Genomic DNA, 20,385 nt, shown 5'->3' on the forward strand with positions numbered 1-20,385 from the left:
CATTAGTGTTAATAAACAGTAACATGCGGACTTGACAAATCCTAATAGAAGCTATTGATATTCTTTTATTTTTACTTCTATATTTTTTTCCTTAATTTTATATGCTTATGTGTTTTTTTTCCCAATACAAGGAAGTGACAATATGTATGTCCACTAATCAAATAAAATGACTTAACGTACCTGGCTCATTCTTCTTCTATTTTCCATCTTAAATTTAAGAACTGTCTCTAATTGCATTAATTTCATTGAGGACAACATTTGACTGAGGGAGAAATACGGAAATAGTGTCTAAAAGATTTTATATAAATGGGAGCATATCATTTGCAATTTGGGCAAATATTATATTCTCTAGAATACAATTAAGGTAACATTATACAAGTACCAAATTTTAAAAATCATATAAATTTCTTTATATTTATGTATTACCCTATTTAATTTTTCAACCATCGTTTAACCTAACAGTAAAATTTAAAGCTAAAAAAATAACTTTAGAATTTTAGAATAAAAACATCATTTTTACTATCAGATGAACAAAAGTTTAATTTCAAACAAAATCATAATTCCTAACTATTAGAATGAAATACTGAGAGCAAAAATCGAACCATTGGTATCAAATCAAGTTTCAAAAGACAAAATTGATGTGAAAATTTGTAAAACATCTTGGCGCATATGAAACGGTCATTGTCACAATGACCTGCTTGTCAATTCTGCTAAAGCGTGTCCAATAATACTGTGACTTTGATAAGTCATTGGAAGTTTCTGCGAACGCAGAATTCAGATGCTGTACTGAACTGAAACAAGTCTCCATAGGAATTATGATTTGTCAAAAAAGTCTCTTAAATCAATCATGCTATTGACAAAAAAGATATCCTAGTTCATTAGGAATTGTGATTTGTGAGAGGTGGGGTTCAAGAAATAGGCAGCAATAGCTAAGTATTTCTTGATAAATGCTACGGTCTCACATCCGAATACCTCTTCAATTCAAATATTTTGGACCAGATCATTTTCCACCGAGTTAGACACTTCGCGAGATATTTTCTGCCCTGTCTGCCACTTTTTCCTTTCCACATTCGATGAACTTGGGACCATGATAAATTTTCCACTGTGTTTAAAACTCTCCAAGACTTTTTATTTTTTGACTCTGTTTGTCACTTTGCTTTTTTTTCCTTTTTCCACATTGAATGTACCGACCAAGATGTTTTTTTACAGGCTTACATCTAGCTCAATGTGTCACCACTAATCAATGTATAGCTTGTATTTAACTGTTGCCGTTTCTGCTATGATCGAATGAAGGTTCTGGTTTCCCAAAAAAAGAAAAAAAAATTGTTACTGGGGACAAATTCACTAATGTCGTCGTATACCCAAATGGTTGTTGAGATTTGATCTAGATTTGACCGAGGTTTAACCGAGCAAGTTCATTTGTTGTAAAAATGTTGTAGACGTAGCACCTCTCTTTTAGAATGGTATATTTCCCTAATTTATCGTCAAACCCATTCAGCTCTCTGGCAACGCAGTAAAAGGAGAAAATGTTACATATTGGTCAGAAGAAAATAACTTAAACAACAAACTTATTTAAAAATGGTGGCCGGAAAATCATCTATGAGTACCAACTCACTTGATGGATCTTTGGAAGTAGGGAAAAGAACTTGAAGGGAAGGGGTTAAGCTTTAATTCAAAAGATTAGAAATTAAAAAAAAAAAAAAATGAATACAAAAGAGATCTCTTATCACAAAGTAAATGAATACAACTGTTATCACCGAATGGACCAAAAGTGATCAAAGCAAACTTGATAGACCAAACTAGACGGAAATGTTAAGTTGATGTGGCTCAATATGAGTATAGCAATAATAAATACTACTGTAGAGGGAAAATTCCCAACCTATCACAAGCTGACACATCATACTACCAAGTCCACAAAATACAACCAATTACAAAGCGCCACGTACTGCTGCTAGGTTTTGCCATCACTATTCAGAAACCAATAGAAATTTGTCAAGTGTCATTGAAATAAAGGCATGAAACTACATCAGCGCGTATAAGCGATGACACAAGCAGCCCTGCACGTGTAAGCGATGACACAAGCAATCCAGCACGTGTAAGCGATGACATAAGCAGACCAATCAAGCTGTGACAAGTGTCACCAATCAGACTTCGCCACGTGTCTCTCACCCACCCCTAAACTCCTATAAATAGAAGCCTTCCTAAGACAATTAGGAGGACAGAAAGAAGGAAGAAGATATCTTGAGTTCAGAAATCCAAAAGCTCTGCCGGAATCAAACCCCAAAGCCTCCAAGAATTTCAAGAACTTCAACCTCGAATACAGATAACATTCGAAGCAAAATCATCCAAACTACTCGTCCAGGTCTCAAAGGTCACTAGAATCAAGCTCAAAAGCCTCCAGAAACCTCAACAAACCATAAATCAGTGAAGCTCTACGGAATCAAGCCTCTAAAACACCAAAGAACTTCCACCACAAACCTTCAAACACGAAGAACACACGAAGAACACGAAGAACAAAGAATTTCTAACAAGCTCATAGCCAGAGATTCATTGTAATTCCGTTTCAAAGATCTTCGATCCATTCCTCAACTAAATTGAAGGATATTTTGTGTTCAAATCAAAATCACATTACCACAATTCCAATCAACAAATTTTTCAAGGAGATCGAATCAGAGGATCACTCTTTTGTAATCACAGAGAATTGTACCACATATTTATCAATACAAATTCTCATTTGTGAAACTATTTTACCTGTTTGATTTATTTCGAACTAAGAAATTTAGTCGTCTACAAATTCTGGCACGCCCGGTGGGACATCTCTGCCTCTCATCTCTTTCTCCTTCAAAAGAAAAGAAATTCGATTTGCTACTAGCTTCGATGGCTTCTAACAAGAATGCTTAAAAATCGGTGATGGATGCTTCCGTTGCGGATGATTATGTCGGCCCAATCACTCGTAGTCGATCCAAAGCTCTTGATCAACCACAACCCTAATCAACCAAAGAAAGCAAGCTTCATAATATCATCTCTCTAGACTTTCTTGCAAAAAGGAAAGCTACCGATAAGGATTCATCTGTCTCGAAGGATTTTGAGATCAATGATGAATCATCCCCAACAAAGACCTTTTCTATCAACTCTTCACCCGTGATGAGAAACCTAAGGAACAAAATGTCTTTGACTCATCCTGTCTCATTGTTTTCTCCATCATATCTAGAGGTCATGCCAGTAATGATGACCAACACCTCTACTATGGAAGAAAAGATGGCTGAAATGGAACAAAGGGTCACCCTTCTCACAAAAGCACTTGAAGATAAGGATGTCCAAATTACAACCCTGATGAACAAACTAGAAGTCCAAGATTCGGGTGAATCAAATCTTGACCTTGAGCACCTTCCTGGCTTTACCTTGAAGGGAGAAAACGCTAGGGGTGATAAGGGAAAAGGAGGTGAAGGCACTTCTCAACAAGGACATTCCACCTCAATGGCCTTGATATCTGTCCAACAACTGCAGAACATGATAACGAACACCATATGAGCACAATATGGAGGTTCTTCTACACATTCTCTCATATATTCAAAACCTTATACGAAGCGCATTGACAATATGAGAATGCCAAATGGGTATCAACCCCCCAAGTTCTTGCAATTCGATGGCAAGGGAAACCTTAAGCAACACGTTGCTCACTTTGTAGAAACCTGTGAGAACGCAGGGACTCAAGGAGGCCTCTTTGTAAAGCAGTTTGTTCGTTCACTAAAAGGGAATGCCTTTGATTGGTATACAGACTTGGAACCTGAGTCAATTGATAGTTGGGAACAGTTGGAAAGGGAGTTCCTTAACCGATTTTACAGCACGCGCCGCACAGTAAGCATGATGGAGCTTACCAATACTAAGTAGTGGAAAGACGAACCCGTTGTTGGCTACATCAATCGGTGGCGTTCTTTGAGTCTAGATTGTAAGGATAGACTGTCTGAAATATCTGCTATAGAAATGTGCATCCAAGGCATGCATTGGGGACTTCTGTACATCCTACAAGGGATAAAGCCCCGAACATTCGAAGAATTGGCAACTCGTGGCATGACATGGAATTGAGTATCTCTTGCCATGAAAATATGAAACCTCCTGTACTTGAAGAAAAGAAAGAAAGGCGAGAAATAAGGAAAAATGACAGGAATACGAAAAGTAATGTCAAACACTTCATGAACGTCAACCCTGCCCCAGTCAAAATTTCAACGGGAAATGTAAAGGCTAACGAGAAGAGGCCTGAGGGAGGCCAACGACGCGAGACGCGTCGCTCATCACTCAAGGAATGGGAACAAAAGGTGTATCCTTTCCTTGAAGCTGATATACCCGAAATGCTAAAACAACTGCTCAACTTGAAATTAATTGAATTGCCAGAATGCAAACTACCGGAAGAAGTAGGAAAGGTTGATCACCCGAACTATTGTAAGTATCATCGCATCATAAGTTATCCGATCCAAAAATGCTTTGTTCTTAAAGAACTCATCATGAAGCTAGCCAAGGAAAGGAAAATCGACTTAGATGTTAATGATGTTGCTCAGTCAAACCTTGTAACATTTGCTTGCGAGTCGCCTAGTTGCAAGTCTCCAACTACTAAGCAGAGGGCGAATACCACGTTCATCCGATTTGGTTCTTTGGAACCAGTTCAAGTTTAGCTCTCACAAAAAGCATCTAATTATAACTCAAATGATGATAAAAAGTCAACAATGAATAAGGAAGAGGGTTCGACGTTGGTTACTCGTAAGAGATGGAAGAAGAGACGAGTATTCCCTCTTCATTTGATCACCCAAGAGTCCAGAAGAGCACAAAACCAAATTCAGCCGCAGTCAAGAAGAAAGAATGATAAAAGGAAAGAAAGACTAAGAACGGAAATGTGTGATGATTCGGCACAAACCCAAAAATTTCGAAGTCTTGTCACATTGGAAGAATTTTTCCCCATAAAATTCTTTCAAAACAAGTCAGCGGAGGCTATTCACACGGTCTCTCGTTGTGAAGTTGATGAAAAACAAAAAGGTGTTGACCATGGTAGTTCAAATGAGACTTTGTCGTCTTTAGAACAACTTAAATCTCAGGTTGATAAAGTTGAACCCTCGTAATCCTCCACCTCACCGAAAGAAGGGATCATCCAAGCTCTTGAAGAGCCAAAGATTTACACTCCTTATACCAATACACTTCAACAAACACAGGAATGTTGCGCGTGCTCTCCAGACTTGACTTTCACTGACGAGGATCTATTGTTAGGCCCTAAGCCTCACAATTGTCCACTTTATGTCTCTGGTTATGCTCGTGAACAAAAGATTGATCGCATTCTCATTGATGGAGGTTCAGCTATTAATATACTACCGAAAATGACAATGAGACGACTTGGTCTTGCTATGGAGGAATTATCACACAGTCGCTTGGTCATACAAGGTTTTAACCAAGGAGGACAACGTGCCATCGGCATGATACACTTGGAGTTAATTATTGGAGAATTGACAAGCAATGTTTTGTTCCATGTCATTGATGCCAAAACAACCTACAACATGTTGTTAGGACGTCCATGGATCCATGGGAATGGAATAGTACCGTCAACTTTGCACCAATGTTTCAAGTATCTTCAAGGTGGAATAAAGAAAGTCGATGCCGACTTGAAGCCTTTTTCTGAAACTGAAGCTCACTTTGCTGACGCGAAGTTTTATGTAGAAGATGATATCCCTAATGAAGTTCTCCCAATTGAAGTCCCGTCCATGAAAAGCAAGCAGGGTGAAAAGAAGCATGTTGAATTCATCACTAGAAAGGATATTCCTTCCCCAAAGGAAGATCCAGGATATGGGAATAACCAGTCTAGTGAATCTACTAGCAATTCAAAGAAAGTGGATGAAAGTTCTACGCCTTCCAATAACCCTCCATTCCTCCATTATGTACCATTGTCACGCCGCAAGAACAAACAATCACCATTCACAGAATGCCTTCAATCTACAATGGACATGCAAAGACCTCCTACAAATCTCACAATGAAGGATGTAGCCATATTGAAAGAAAATCATGTAATGCCTTTAACTTCATCCACAAATCCTTTGCCCTCAAAGCCACTAAATGGATTCGTGAGGTCTTCACAAAGTCTGACAGAGCATAGTATTCTACCAAGTAAACGGACGAAAGAATGGTTTGACCCAAAGGCATATAGGCTATTAGCTAAAGTAGGCTATGATTTCTCAAAATAAAGCGACCTAGGGAAACTAATTCCAGAAGCCATCGGAAAAAAGATGCACGGCCTTAGTAAAACGCAAGGGAAAATGCGACTTGAAAGGCATGAAATTCCTATCCCAAAGACCGGAATAGGTTATACTCCAAAACCACCAGCTCAAATATGGATCAATAAAAGAAGCAATGCTTCAAGTTCCCAATACATAATAGTAGAGGTTGATGAAAGTTCGAATCAAAGAAAAGATCACTCTTCATCACGCATCTCAGTATTTGATCGCATTAAGGCTTCATCGTCACGAATTACAGTATTCGACAGGTTGAATACATCTTGTTTAACGCAGAGTCGGGACACGTTTGCGTGTGGATCGGTCTTTAATCGATTGGGGGCAACAAAAAGGCCCATTGATACTTGCTCTCAAAGCTCAATAAACTTGGAGGATCAAAAGGAGGAGAAAGCTAATGATAAGATACGTAGTAATATACCTTCACGCATAAAGCGTAACTTTATCTTGGATATCAGCACTGAAGGAGCTCTCAAAGTCAAAAGGCGAACGATTGTACACACAAGTCAGTCACTCGTCCACAATGAGCAAATTGAAGAAGTATCATCCTCGTTTCATATTACAGTAGAAGAAGATACACTGTCAGATGATGAAGCCACAAAGGATGAGGTCGATGAAGCTCCCCTAGCCTTGGAAAATGGAGTACAGGCTACAGTTGATGAATTTAAAGAGATCAATTTAGGAACTACTAAAGAACCTCGACCAACTTTCATCAGTGCCCTTCTCACTCCTGCAGAAGAAGAAGGATACCTCTAGCTCCTAGTAAAATATAAAGATGTGTTTGCTTGGACTTACAAAGAAATGCCTGGGCTCAATCCAAATATTGCTTTACACCATTTGGTAGTAAAGAAGGGCGTGCACCCAGTAAAACAAGCTCAAAGACGCTTTCGGCCGGAGCTTATCCCTCAAATAGAAACTGAGGTCAATAAGCTAATTGAGGCAAGCTTCATTCGTGAAGTACAGTATCTGGAGTGGATCACTAATCTCGTCCCTATCAAAAAGAAGAATGGACAAATCCAGGTGTACGTTGACTTCCGTGATCTGAACAATGCATGTCCCAAGGATGATTTTTCGTTACCTATCACTGAGATCATGATTGAAGCCACTACTGGTCATGAAGCCTTATCTTTCATGGATGGCTCTTTTGGTTACAACCAAATTTGAATGAATCCTAAGGATGAAGAGTTCACAGCTTTTCGTACTCCTAAAGGTATTTACTGTTACAAAGTAATGCCTTTTGGATTAAAGAACGCTAGTGCTACTTATCAACGAGCCATGCAAAAGATCTTTGATAATGTACTTCATAAGTACGTGAAGTGTTATGTCGATGATCTGGTGGTTAAAACAAAAAGGAGGGAAGACCATCTGGTAGATTTGCGATCCGTGTTCAACCGCTTAAGAAAGTATCAGCTTAAAATGAACCCTCGCAAATGCGCTTTCGGCGTAACATCCGGGAAATTTCTTAGTTTCATTGTAAGGCACCGCGGTATTGAAATTGACCAGTCCAAAATTGAAGCTATCCAGAAAATGCCAGAGCCCAAGAACCTGTGAGAACTTAGAGGCTTGCAAGGAAAATTGGCTTACATACGACTATTTATTTCAAACTTGGCAGGTCGATGTCAACCTTTCAATAGATTGATAAAGAAGGATGCACACTTTAAATGGGATGAGGCTTGTAGCAATGCTTTTGCGCGCATCAAAAGATACTTGCTTAATCCTCCAGTTTTAGGTGCTCCTATCCCTAGAAAGCCTTTGGTGTTGTACATCGCGGCACAAGAAAGGTCTCTAGGTGCTCTTATGGCACAAGAAAATAAAGAAGGGAAAGAAAGAGCCCTTTATTATTTAAGTCGGACTCTCAATGGAGCTGAATTAAATTATTCTCCTATTGAAAAGATGTGTCTCGCTCTTTTCTTTGCCATAGACAAACTGGAGCACTACATGCAAGCACATACGGTTCGTTTGATAGCAAAGGTGGACCCGATTAAATATGTCCTCTCCAGGCCAGTGGTTTCGGGTCGCATAGCTCGATGGGCAGTCTTGCTGCAACAATACGAACTTACATATGTTCCGCAAAAAGCTATCAAAGGACAAGTATTGGCAGATTTCTTAGCTGATCACCCAGTTCCATCTGATTGGGAGTTCTCTGATGATTTCCCAGACGGAGATGTGTTTTACATTGAAGTAATGCCACCATGGATGATGTTTTTCGATGGGGTTGCACGTCAAGAAGGAGCGGGGGCAGGTGTAGTGTTTGTTTCTCCACAACGACAAATACTTCTATATTCGTTCTCATTAAGCGAACTTTTCTCTAACAATGTAGCCGAATATCAAGCATTGATCATTGGTTTACAAATGGCCATTGAAATCGGCATATCGCAACTCGAGATCTTTGGGGATTCCAAATTAATTTTCAACCAAATCTTGGAGCAGTATGATGTCAAGAAAGAGGACCTTGTCCCTTATTGCAAATATGCGAAGAAGTTGCTCGCAAATTTTAAGGCAATTACATTGGAGCATATACTAAGGAAGGAGAATAGACAGGCTGATGCTTTAGCTAATTTGGCTACCACCTTAGCATTATCCCAAGAAGAGACAACCAAAGTTGCTGTTTCCTAAAGGTGGGTGGTGCCTTTCGTGGTTGAAGAATAAGAAGAAGAAGAAGAAGAAGAAAAGCAAGCCAACGTCATTTCTGTATGCCTTGTCGAAAAGGAAGATTGGCGACAAACAATCATTGAGTACCTTCAACATGGAAGACTCCCAGATGATGTACGCCACAAGATCGAAGTTCGACGAAGGGCTGCTCGATTCATTTACTATAAAGAAAATCTCTTCCGCCATTCATTTGATGGTTTGTTTCTCCGTTGCTTAGGAGAGGAAGAGGCTAAACAAGCCTTAAAAGAAGCTCATTCTGGAATATGTGGTGCACACCAATCAGGTCCTAAGTTACACTACATGATCAAGCGAATGGGTTACTATTGGCCTACGATGGTGCAAGATTCCATGGAGTATGCTAAGAAGTGCGAAGCTTGTCAATATCATGCAAACTTCATCCATCAGCCACCAGAACCTCTACACCCAACTGTAGCTTCTTGGCCTTTTAATGCATGGGGGCTTGACGCAATAGGACCATTACCAAAATCATCTGGTGGCCATTTGTACATCTTGGCTGCAACTGATTACTTCTCAAAATGGGCAGAAGCTATGCCTCTTAGGGAGGTGAAGAAAGAAACGGTAGTCAATTTTATCCGAACTCACTTGATCTATCGGTATGATGTCCCTCGATATATCATAACCGATAATGACAAACCGTTTCAGAATAGGTTGATGACAGAGCTGTGTGAGAAATTTGCATTCAAACAGTACAATTCTTCTATGTACAATGCCCCAGCGAATGGATTAGCCGAAGCCTTTAACAAAAATCTTGGCAGTTTGTTAAAGAAAGTGGTATCCAAAACTAAGCGAGACTGGCATGAAAAAATTGGAGAAGCATTATGGGCATATCGAACAACATTTCGAACGCCTACTCAAGCGACCCCGTATTCTCTCGTTTATGGAGTAGAAGCTATCCTTCCCTTAGAACACCAGATCCCATCACTACGAATCGCCATTTAAGAAAGGTTAACTAAAGAGGAAAATGCCAAGCTTAGGTTACAAGAGTTGGAGGCACTGGATGAGAAAAGGCTCGAGGCCCAACAACGCCTTGAGTGCTATCAAGCTCGTTTGTCAAGCGCATTCAATAAAAGAGTTAAACCACGATCATTCCAAGTTGGTGACTTAGTCCTCGTTGTTCGAAGACCTATCATCATGACTCATCGTACAGGCGGTAAGTTCACCTCGAAATGGGATGGACCTTATGTTATACAAGAAGTCTACACTAATGGAGCTTACAAGTTGATTGATCAGGAGGGTGTAAGGATCAGCCCCATCAATGGGAAGTTCATCAAACGCTTCTATGCTTGAAAATCAAGAATGGCTCCTTGGTAAGAGTTTAAACTGCCTACTGTAGCACTACAAAGGTACATGATGTCTTCCCATTACCTTTAAAAGTGTACAAATAAGGAGAAATTAATCACACTCTATGTCACCATTTGCGAGTGTGGCGTAGTGGTTGGATGCCCATGTCGCCCTTGAGGCCAAGGTCTCGGGTTCGATTAGAGGTGATACCCACTATTGCGCAATTGGTACCCATGAAATGTCGTGGGGTGTAGGGCGAGGATTACGCACATGAGCCCTCCCTTTTTGTAAAAAAAAACAAAAAAACAAAAAACAAAAAAAATCAAAACCATGAAAAAAAAAAACAAAAAAATCAAAACCATGAAAAAAAAAATCAAAACCATGAAAAAAAATCATCAAAAAAAAATTTGTTGAACTACGTAATGACTTGATCCCTCTCCAGGGTACGTAGGCAGCTTAGTACTTTTCACTAAGTTCAGTCACATGAAAAGAAGAAGGATTGCCAGTCTAACTTGAGGAGTTTTTCAAAAGTTGTTGTAGTAGAAAATGAAGACTGTAAGGAGCTAACGTTGCTTAGCTTTCCTTGAAATGATGATAAATATAAGTTGCTTCTTGGTTGTGGAGTAAAATAAAGTCTTCAACTTCTTTTGCAAGAAATGAAGTCTGCATGGCATTACCCATCTTCTATAGACATTCTCCCACGTTTATAAAGTATGCTTTGCATCACTTATCTCCTGGGGGCATCTTCTTGTACCTTACAACGTCACCTTCCTCCAAACATCTAAAGTTGGTGCTGCATCATCTCTCCTCTAAGGGCATGTTTGTGCAATGTCAAAATCATGGCGGCATTCTTCTCACAACTTCAAGGTTTTGTTGGCGTCTCTTTGCATTCTCAAGGTCTTGATGGGAGCTTCTTGAAACTTCAACATCTTGTTGGAATCTCTTTGCATCCTCAAAGTCTTGATGGGAGCTTCTTGAAACTTCAAGCTTTATTATGAAGGCCAATATTAGTACAATTTCAATGCAAATGCAAGTGCCAAATGTGGAATGTTGACGTTGCTTCATAGTATAGACAGATGTCCGCATGGCTTTGGTGCAGATGAATTGTTGACGTGGCTTCATGGTAAAGATGAATGTTGGCATGGCTTTGTTGTGAATGAAGTGTTGATATGGCTTCATGGCAAAGATAAATATCGGCATGGCTTTGATGCAAAGGAAGTGTTGACGTTGCTTCATGGTAAAGATGGATGTCGGCACGGCTTCGATGCAAATAAAGTGTTGACATTGCTTCATGGTAAAGATGGATGTCGGCACGGCTTCGGTGCAGATGAACTGTTAACGTGGCTTCATGGTAAAGATGAATGTTGGAACGGCTTTGCTGTGAATAAAGTGTTGATATGGCTTCATGGCAAAGATAAATATCGGCATGGCTTTGATGCAAAGGAAGTGTTGACGTTGCTTCATGGTAAAGATGGATGTCGGCATGGCTTTGGTGCAAATGAACTGTTGACGTGGTTTCAAGGCAACGATAAATATCGGCACGGCTTCGATACAAATAAAGTGTTGACATTGCTTCATGGTAAAGATGGACGTCGGCACGGCTTCGGTGCAGATGAACTGTTAACGTGGCTTCATGGTAAAGATGAATGTTGGCACGGCTTTGCTGTGAATAAAGTGTTGATATGGCTTCATGGCAACAATAAATATCGGCATGGCCATGCAAATAAAGTGTCGAGGCAGCTTTATGGCAAAAGAAGAGCGTCAGTGCAACTTCAGTACAAGGACAAATGCTGGTGCGACTTCAATGGCCAAGACTCGTGATGTGGCTACTTTGCAAAGATTATTGATATTGCTGCATAACAAAAACAAGCAACAAAAAAATTTTGTCAGGGAAAAAGATCTCATAGCACTTAAAAATATATATATATATATATATATATAAAATAATAAAATAATAATTAAAAAAAATTGAAAGGAAGAGAAGAAAGCTGAAGGTTGAGCATGTGCCTTAATGATGAAGGCAATAGCATGCCTTTATATAGAAAACTTCTGAGATAACAGACAAGAAAAATGAAAAAAGTTGGCAAGCCATGAAAATGTTGCCACCAAACGGATATTATTTGAAATCAGATTTTGCAACTCAAAGGCATTCAAAGTCATGAAAAATACTGCACTTAGTACCCAAAAGAAGATCACGTGGTCAGAAAGAATTGATTGCATTAGACTCGGGATAAAGTTCTAGTCCGCATATTGTTCAAAAGTAATGCTACCACCACAAATTATTTTACAACATTTTTTGATGTGGTCAACCTCTTGTTGGTTTGTATCTAAGCATACCATTAATGTCACTTTTTCATACCAAAAAACTACTCACCACATTAGAAGTTTGTAAAATTATTTGTACCTCTAGCATTATTCATGGTTCAAACTGACTGTGCTACCGACTTGAAAGTCTGAGATTTCAACGATGTCAAAACCATAGAGAAGACTAAGATGGCAACCAGTCCAACAAAGTGCGCCGTCTCCTCTTTTGAATTTCTAAATCCTCTGACAAGATGCCACAAAAATCCTCTGAGGACTTCGAATAAACAAGAAGATAGCAACGAAGTCCATAAATGCATGCTGGCTTCTCTTCCAAATTTCTGAATCCTCTGACAAGATGACACAAAAATCAACCCACAGGAGTCTTCTACAGCCTTCGATCCACCAAACCTGAAAATTTTAGGCCCAGATACCCGGCCACGCGCTGCCACACATGGCCACAAATTCTCAGTGACCCGCGAGTTTCTCATTCAAATCTGCGCAAATCTGAGAACAATTTTACAAAACTGATACCACCATTAGAGCTATCGGCCTTCGATCTACAAAATCTGAAATTTTTAGGTCCAAAAAATCAACCACATGCCACCACACGCCGCCACAAGCTCGCGATGACCACCGGTTTAGTCCATCAAAACTGTGCAAATCTGTGCACAATTTCACAAAACCGACTATATAGGGGTCTTCTATGGCCTTATAACTACAAAACCTGAAAATTTCAGGCCCAAACTCACAGCCACACGCCGCCACGCGCCGACAGAAGCTCTGACGAATAGACATGCGCTTCCACGCGCCATCCTCACTCTCCACGCGCCGGCTATCTCTCCCACGCACTTCACACACGTCGCACGCGCCAGACGCAGCGTATGACGTCACTGATGATTCATCTCCCACCAACCCAGTTTGACCCGTTTGTCCAGGCCGACCCGGTTCGACCTAGAAAATCGACCCGGATCCGGACCGCCTGAAAAAAAAAAAAAAAAAAGCTTTGACAAATTAGGACTTTAACTTTGACCAAAAAGTCAAAATTTTCAAAACGGGCCTGTCCCACTCAATTTTTCGCGTACTTTCCAATTTTTGGGTCTGTTTCTTCAACCGAGACTCGAAGGTTGCACAACAGTCCAATTTCTAAAAAATTGACTTTTGCACAAATTTTGACCAAAAGTCAAAATTTTTAAGATTGACCCGTCTTGCTCAATTGTTCGCGTACTTTCCAATTTTGGGGTCTATTTATTCATTTGAGAATCCAAAATTGCTCAAAAAGTGTGATTCTACAACTATTGGCTTTGATGTAAACTTTGACCGAAAATCAAGATGTTCTAGCAAAGATTGTCCTATCAGGTTTTCACAAAGATTTTGATTTTGAAATCTAGGTATTTGTTTTGGACTTAGAAACTACCAATCTGAACCACTTCTCCGAAGTACTAGCGGTGTCCAAAATTTAAGCTCTCAAGATCATAATTTGAGATCCATCCATTTGGTCTGGATTCCCTCAAAATTATTCTCCAGACTTGATCAAGGCTCCCCTTTCAAAAAACAGACAAACTCTCACACGTATGTCTCAAAATTGAAATTACATTGGGTCACTACTTCAGCCTACTATTTTCGTCGGTGCCTACCAGTCTCCAACCTAACATTCTCATTCGGCGCCTATCGTTTTCATCCACCGTTCTCACCAAAAGGTCTCGTCCACCGTTCTTAACTACCCAACTACCGTTTTTCATCTCTTCGCTATAAATAGAAGGGCCGGATCCACTAAAACCCATCAAGAAAAAAAAAACACACACATACACTGAAACATGAAATGAAGATTTGCTTCTTTCAAATTTTCAAATCCTCCTTCTCACAGCCAATTCTCACTATGGCCTCGTCATTCTCAATACCTAACAACCAAAATCGCTTCATAATCAGTTTGAAATCAACCCCTTCATGGTTCAGTAGTAACCCTTCTCACAACATCATCACTGTTTTAGGAATCAAACAAATTTTGTTTTCTTACATGATGACCATGTTTGTTCATAAAGTTACTCATAACAAGGTCTGCATCGACCTTCCATGCTTCCTTGGAATTGGTTGGCCAGGAAATCCAAGTCCAGCAGAGACACATGTTCCTAAAATCAGGGCTTCCGTAGTCTCTCTTCAACTGTTTGGTCTCCCATTAGAAGCAGTGGTTCGGAAAAAACAGCAGCTTGGCTGGTTTCTAAAACCAGGATCACAAGTTAGCTCCATCTTTCATTTGTTGTGCTTTCCCAACAAAGTTGCATTAGGTGAAGGTGGTAAAAAGTGTTGGGGTATCTTACAAATTGTCTCCCATCCAACACTTATGATGACCTCCAAGGTGCCAACTCATCAGAAATTAGCCTTTGGTGTCGGCGAATGGTCGCCAAAGCCTCATTCCATGTTTCCACCAAGGCGGAGCCCAAAGGTTATCATTGCTGGTACCACAAAACACACTTTCTGGAATTACTCCAACTTAAGATCAGCTTGAAGAATTTCAGAAAATATACTTCTGAAATTACTTCAACTTAATGTCCGTCAGTATGGTCTAGTCACACATGCGCATTCAACGACTTGCCGTCGGACCTCATTCAGCATGCAGCCAATCCCACATCCGAAGGTGTACTTCCCAGAGACATCTACGCCAGAGAGTCCCCAACATGCAGGGTCAGGGCCATGGTGTCGTATGTTTCACCCGTTCACTTTGCTTCATCACCATCTTCTTCACCATCAACATCAACAAACCTAGAATCCCTTCTGAAATTACCTCAACTTAACCTGAGTGATGCGATAACACAAGCACATTCAACCACACTCCCACATGTTCTCTCTGTGATCCGAAGTATACCCATCAGATATAACTTCACCAGAAGTTATTAAAAATAAGAGGCTAGCTCCAGAGCTCTACATGCTGTACCCAACCAACATTCTCACCTCTTCTCTTCAACACCCTGTGATCACCACCAACGATCCAAAATACTCTTCTGAAATTACTTTGACTTAACCTCTGCTGAGAAAGCTCGGTCACACGAGTACATTCAAATACTCGCAGATCCCTTCTCAGTTTCATCAAAGCCTTTCATATGGGTGGGTCTACTCTTCTGCAATTACTTTATCCTGTTAAAAGCTCCACCACCTTCAACTATTTCACTAGAAGAGTCAAGTATAAAAAATCCATTTTCTTTCAAGACTTATTCACTCACCACACTCCAAAACTGTGTGCGTGAACGAGTCTTGAGGGGGCATTTGTAGAGAGGGAAAATTTTCAACCTATCACAAGCTGACACATCATACTACCAAGTCCACAAAATACAACCAATTACAAAGTGTCACGTATTGCTGCTAGGTTTTGCCATCACTATTCAGAAACCAATAGAAATTTGCCAAGTGTCATTGAAATAAAGGCATGAAACTACATCAGCACGTGTAAACGATGACACAAGCAATCCAGCACGTGTAAGCGATGACATAAGCGGACCAATCAGGCTGTGACAAGTGTCACCAATTAGACTCTGCCACGTGTCGCTCACCCACCCCTAAACTCCTATAAATAGAAGCCTTCCTAAGACATTTAGGAGGACAGAGAGAAGGAAGAAGATATCTTGAGTTCAGAAATCTAGAAGCTCTGCCGGAATCAAACCCCAAAGCCTCCAAGAATTTCAAGAACTTCAACCTCGAATACAAACAACATTCGAAGCAAAATCATCCAAACTACTCGTCCAGGTTTCAAAGGTCACTAGAATCAAGCTCAAAAGCCTCTAGAAACCTCAACAAACCATAAATCAACGAAGCTCTACGGAATCAAACCTCTAAAGCACCGAAGAACTTCCACCACAAACCTTCAAACACGAAGAACATGAAGAACAAAGAATTTCTAACAAGCTCATAGCCAGAGATTCATTGTAATTCCGTTTCAAAGATCTTCGATCCATTCCTCAGCCAAATTGAAGGATATTTTGTGTCCAAATCAAAATCACATTACCACAATTCCAATCAACAAATCTTTCAAGGAGATCGAATCAGAGGATCACTCTTTTGTAATCACAGAGAATTGTACCACATATTTATCAATACAAATTCACATTTGTGAAACTATTTTACTTGTTTGATTTATTTTGAACTAAGAAATTTAGTCGTCTACAACTACGCTTTAACTTTTAGATATTATATGGATATGAATATTCAATTCTAATATATATATATATAGATAGATAGATGATATTCTATCAAATTTTCTTTTTCCGATCAGTGGTCGAAGCTTTAATAGGCAACAAAAATTGAATTAAAATTTTGCAAAACTTGCCATTACTTAACTTCTCAAAAAAAAAAAAAAAAAGTTCTACAATAAGTAGGTACTTCGTTATTGGGTTTATTCCTTATAATTTCAATTTTTCATAATGAATTCTCCAAGTTAATGGTGACCTTCAAACCACTCATTGGGGTTTTTTTTTTTTTGGGGGGGGGGGGGGGGGGTTCCGACATCACTATATAGCCATGTACTTGACATTTACTTTCCAAGATATAAAACTTGGTTTTTGCGATGTAGTCTTGTGTCTATAATAGTAACATGTAATTATCTAGACCATTGGATAAATTAGCCTAATTAATTAATTTGGGTGATTAATTGATGTAACCTGAATCAATTTCAACCCAATATTTTTTTCCTTGACTTAAGCAATTAACAATTATGTTTAATTTAATAAAAGATGGCAAATGTTAACCAGCACAGTTGTGGTGCTGGTTAAGGATATACTTCTTACTCAAAAAGCTGCAAAAAATTATAAAAATGTGTAAAAAATAGTATAAAACTGCAAAGAATTACAAAAAAGGACAAAAAAATATACCAAAATAAGTAAAAAAGATGTTGTTAATGGGCACCGTAACACAACCCATAAAAGATAGTCGATTCTCTAAAACTAAATTTGATGATCATGACAAAGGATTGGTAAGTCTATGGGAGTCTCGAGGCCGTAAATACAGAGCAATTAAATCGGACGATAGTCATTATCCAATGCTCTAGAAAAGTAGAGAGCTCTTTTAATTGAGAAAGCAAATCATGAAAAGACAATCAAATGAAAATGACACGACAATAGGTTCTGTAAAACATTTAATTCTGCCGACAATTATATTAAGGTTAAGAGTAAAAAAATTAGGAAAATAGGTTCTTTGCGACTCCGATGGCAACTAGATCAGTGAGTTATTGCTACAAGATAGGACCGAGGCAGAAACAGTTTCTGAAATATGTATTATAACTGGTAGCGTATCATCTGCAATTTGTATAAATATTATATATAGTTAGCCTAATAGCAACTTGCTTTTTAGGAAATTACGAAAATATCATTGAAAAACAGAGAATTGAAGTTGGCTTAGAGCCACGATATGATCGTTTTTATTAACACAATATTTGCTCTTACTTTGATTGATTTTGATAAAGGATTACAGATAAATAACAACTGAATATAGCTATATCAGGATTTTACAAGTAGCAAACTCTGAAAATCTTATAAATTTCTCTATATATGTAACACACTATTTTTCAAGAGTCCTTTAACCAAAAATTAAGGGTTAATGGATAATTTTAAATATAAGGTTAAAAAAATTATTGATTTTTAGATGAAAATTTTTTTTAACTGCAAACAAAATCATAATTCCTAACTATTGAAGTGATATATTAAGTGCAAAAATCAAATAATCTAACCATGAAATAAGTCAAACCAAGTTTCGAAGGACAAAATGGAGGTGAAAATTTGCAAAACTTGTTGATGCTCCTATCTACCATTACTTATTGGCTGGCTTTTACATAAATTTTTTTTTTTTTGGAGAAACTATTCCATAATAATTAATGCAAGCATTTGCAGCTCTGCATGCACCATAATTAAATAACAAACAACCAACCTCCCCCCCAAAAAAATAATAATAACAATAATAATTAAACAAAATAATGAGACTCACTCTCATTTTATGCAATACTAGTCGCTAATCAGCGAGATATGCCAAATTTTTTTTTATTAATGTGATAATATATATGCACTATAATTAAATAACATTTCTCCACTATCTAAAAGATTAGAAATCCAAAAAATTTTATAAATGAATACAAAAGCGATCTCTTCTCTCAAGGTAAATGAACACAAATGTTATAACCAAAATTGATTGAAATGAACCAAAAGAACCGAAGTGGACCAAAGTGGACTGAACTGGACCAGAGTGCACTGAAGGGACAGAGGTAGACTGAAGTGGACCGAAAGGACCGAATTAGACCAAAGTAGACCAAAATAGACCAGATAGACCGATGTGAATCGAAGTGGACTGAATGGACCGAACTGAACTGAATTGGACCTAAATGTACCAAATCAGAACTAAATAGACCGAAATGCTACGCTAATGTGGCTCAACAGGAGCGTAACAATAATAAATGTTATGCTTAAGCTTTTAGGTATTATATAAACTAGTCGCTAACCTGTGCGATGCACGGAAAAAGCTATTGAAAGTATTTTGAAGAAAATAATATTATATTTGAGCTTAAATGGTTAGCATGCGTGCATAAATGCTTGTAAATATAGGAGTTAACAAATAATAAACTAACAAAATCATCTTTCCATTTAATAAAACATTTGAAAGATTCCCTCTTAACGCAAAATTTGTAAAATTGCCAATACATTTTTGTATCTTCTTTGTGTTAAAACATTTTTGTACATTTATTGTACTATAATTTTCCCACTAAATTTCAGTTTCTCTATGTACCAAAACAAAAATAAAATGCAATAAACATCTAATACTCATAAAAATTTTCAATTAATAATGATCTATTTGTCATGTACAGTATAAATTTTTACTAATGTCTAGTTGTAGTTTCTACATTATGGATTCATGACTTGGTATTCACTTTTTAATGATTTTGCATCATAAGCTATTTACTATGATTGTAATGCTACAAATTTTTTTCAGTAACTTTTACAAACTAATGTGACAATGAATATAATTACTCATAAAAAAATGTGACAGTGAATATATTTACTTGTTTAATTGAAGATTAATTTATTTGTTTAGTGATAAATAATACATAAGCAATGCAGTAAAATTTGTAAGTCATAATATTACTCTTTATACTAAATTATATTAAATGTTCAACTTCATAACCAACTGCTAAAGAATCAATGACCAACTAATGAAATGTGAATTGTTGCTATGAAAAAATAACTAATAAAATGACAAAAGCATGTGTAGTTATATAGGCTAACGTGTTGCCTAAAGGTGAGTTAAGTAGGGAATAGACTTTGACAAATAGACTCACGTAGGGCTGTTGGGAGAGAGCAAGTAATAAGTAGTGATATGATAATATCTTACAAAGATTTTTAAAAGATGAGTAGATATGGGCTTAGAAGAAAGAGAGAGAGAGATTGGGGCTTAGAAGTTCGGCAATTCTTTTTATGTAAATAACTATATTAGAGGGTACTTAATAATAATAATAATCTTTGGAAAATATCCCTCCCATTGTCATCTTCATCGTTGTACATTGTCATAATACTTATGCCATAAAATAGATAAATATTATTAACACTCACAAAGAAAAACCAATAGGTGAAATGAAAAATAATGAATTTTTAAGTCTAAGAACCATCTAAAAGTGACAACATTGATTCAACGCATACAAACATGATGAATATATCATCCTTCATTATAAATAATGTTACCTAAAGGCTACAGGTGCAACCTATAATGGAAGTCAAGAGGGCTGTGAGTGCAAGGAAAAAGAACTAGTGCACAAAGTATAGGATCACCAATTTAAATAAACAAATCCAAAGAAAATTTAGAAAATATAAATAAGATTAAACCAGAAGGCATGTAA

Source organism: Castanea sativa, chromosome 9 (genome assembly GCF_040712315.1).
Source record: "Castanea sativa cultivar Marrone di Chiusa Pesio chromosome 9, ASM4071231v1".
NCBI classification, from domain to species: Eukaryota; Viridiplantae; Streptophyta; class Magnoliopsida; order Fagales; family Fagaceae; genus Castanea; species Castanea sativa.